Genomic DNA, 2,612 nt, shown 5'->3' on the forward strand with positions numbered 1-2,612 from the left:
TATCAGAATAGGACGAACGAACCGGCCTCCGCGGATATCTTTGCTTCGGAACAAAACCCTGCAATCAAATAGATTGTCCCAAGGGCGCCATATTCTAGGAGCCCAAGTTATGCTATTGAAAATTCGTTCCTCTAGCAGTTCCGGTTTGAGCATTCCGTTCCCTTTTTCAAACTCCACTTCTTTTCATATAGCAATCCCTGATCAAAGAGAGAACAATATCCATTTCAAAACATTTATAACAGATTCCTTAGTTCGGACCGACGAAGTAATGTCACTCGACTATTATCAACCTGACTGCAATCTTTTTCTGTCGGTAAGGATTGCACCAGAGCACCTTCTACTTCTAATAGGCCATGAACTATAGATAGAGAAGAATCATTCTGAGCGAGTACATAAGAAGCGATCCACTTTTTTTCATCGGTTCCAGGGGAAGACCAAAGATCTTGCGCGGCAGGTCCGCCAGAAAAACTCAAAAGAGAAAGAAGTCTCGTTAATCTCTTCATGCTCGTTCCAAGTTCGAAGTACCTTTTGGCCAAAGAAAAACCCGCTTCCTGACACGATTGCCTCTTTATCTTTATATAGATAGATTCTATGGGGTTATTACTTAGTAAGTCTATTTTGTACAAGAGCCCCTCCTATCTGATAGAAAAGGGTCCCATGATCCCGAGCCGATCTTACCTTGGCTCGCAAACCCCAAGTTTGTCTATGAAGAGCTAATCTAATTGTATTTTTTTCTAGAATGGATTTCTTATGTGGAATACTAATGGATAGGGCCTCGTTGCTAAGTGCTACAAGATCTAGTGCACTGGAACTCGTGGTTATGGACCCGAATCCTTTAGTATGGAACATTGTCTTTTCCAAGTAAAAACCCCTAGTATATGAAAGAATGAAAAGGTGCTTTCGTTCTTGTGGAATAAGAAGCCCTCGTACCTTAATGAAAGGAAAATCGTAATTTTTCGTTAGGTATTTGACCAAATAGGATCGTCCAGTTCCTATAGAACCTATCACTAAAATACCCGATAGGGCTAAGCGGAACGAAAAGGGTTTTCCATGAGATGGTAAATGAAAACGATTAGTCCCACACGAGGTTTGGGAATAAGTGATTGTCTGATAATGAGCAAGGAATATACGTCTTTCTGCTAAAGAGGATCTATTAAACTCATAATTCATTAGATCCTTGTTATCAATGCCAACTAGGTATCATAAGGAAATGGATCCCGGTTGTTCAATCCTTTGATAACCAAGGTCATTCTTTGCTAAAGAGAAATGATCACTATGAGTCAGACTCAATAGAATTGGATCCATTCCAAATAGCGAGAATTAGGATTCTTGATCCCTCTCAATCTCTCTTTCAATTCGAGGATCCAGAGAGGTGTTTTCATAGTCATCTCCGAATATTTGCCATCTCGGAATATTTTCGATTTCATTTTTCTATGATATGTCTTTCTATATGAAAATTGGTTATTTACGATGTACGATGATCCCTGTTAAGCATCCATGGCTGAATGGTTAAAGCGCCCAACTCATAATTGGTAAATTTGCGGGTTCAATTCCTGCTGGATGCACACGAACGGGAACATTCCATAAGTCTATTGGAACTGGCTCTCTATCCATGGAATCTCATCCATCATCCATACATAACGAATTGGTATGGTATATTCATACCATAACATAAGAACAATAAGAACTCGAATTCTTATCGATACTGGAACTCAGAGCATAGGAGGGAAAGTCGATTTATGGATGGAATCAAATACGCAGTATTTACAGAAAAAAGTCTTCGTTTATTGGGAAAGAATCAATATACTTTTAATGTCGAATCGGGATTCACTAAGACAGAAATAAAGCATTGGGTCGAACTCTTCTTTGGTGTTAAGGTGGTAGCTGTGAATAGCCATCGACTACCTGGAAAAGGTAGAAGAATAGGACCTATTCTGGGCCATACAATGCATTACAGACGTATGATCATTACCCTTCAACCGGGTTATTCTATTCCACTTCTAGATAGAGAAAAAAACTAAAGGAGAATACTTAATAATACGGCGAAACATTTATACAAAACACCTATCCCGAGCACACGCAAGGGAACCGTAGACAGGCAAGTGAAATCCAATCCACGAAATAATTTGATCCATGGACGGCACCGTTGTGGTAAAGGTCGTAATTCCAGAGGAATCATTACCGCAAGGCATAGAGGGGGAGGTCATAAGCGCCTATACCGTAAAATAGATTTTCGACGGAATCAAAAAGACATATCTGGTAGAATCGTAACCATAGAATACGACCCTAATCGAAATGCATACATTTGTCTCATACACTATGGGGATGGTGAGAAGAGATATATTTTACATCCCAGAGGGGCTATAATTGGAGATACTATTGTTTCTGGTACAAAAGTTCCTATATCAATGGGAAATGCCCTACCTTTGAGTGCGGTTTGAACTATTGATTTACGTAATTGGAAGTAACCAATTAGGTTTACGACGAAACCTAGAAATCGATCACTGATCCAATTTGACTACCTCTACGGGATAGACCTCAACAGAAAACTGTTGAGTAACGGCAGCAAGTGATTGAGTTCAGTAGTTCCTCATAGAAAATTATTGACTCTA

At 39.6% G+C, this 2,612-nt stretch overlaps 1 protein-coding gene across 1 annotated transcript in view; it reads left to right on the top strand.

Moving 5' to 3' along the window:
• The window catches only part of LOC123417016 (NAD(P)H-quinone oxidoreductase subunit 2 A, chloroplastic), a 6,887-nt gene extending 4,638 nt beyond the window's left edge, over window positions 1–2,249 (top strand). The window contains exon 2 of the mRNA XM_045106865.1: window positions 1–2,249. This exon is cut by the window's left edge and continues 2,297 nt beyond it. The gene's annotated coding sequence lies outside the window, so the exon portion shown is untranslated.
• Window positions 2,250–2,612: the final 363 nt, after the last annotated feature.

The sequence above is a fragment of the Hordeum vulgare genome, unplaced genomic scaffold (assembly GCF_904849725.1).
Source record: "Hordeum vulgare subsp. vulgare unplaced genomic scaffold, MorexV3_pseudomolecules_assembly, whole genome shotgun sequence".
NCBI classification, from domain to species: domain Eukaryota; kingdom Viridiplantae; phylum Streptophyta; class Magnoliopsida; order Poales; family Poaceae; genus Hordeum; species Hordeum vulgare.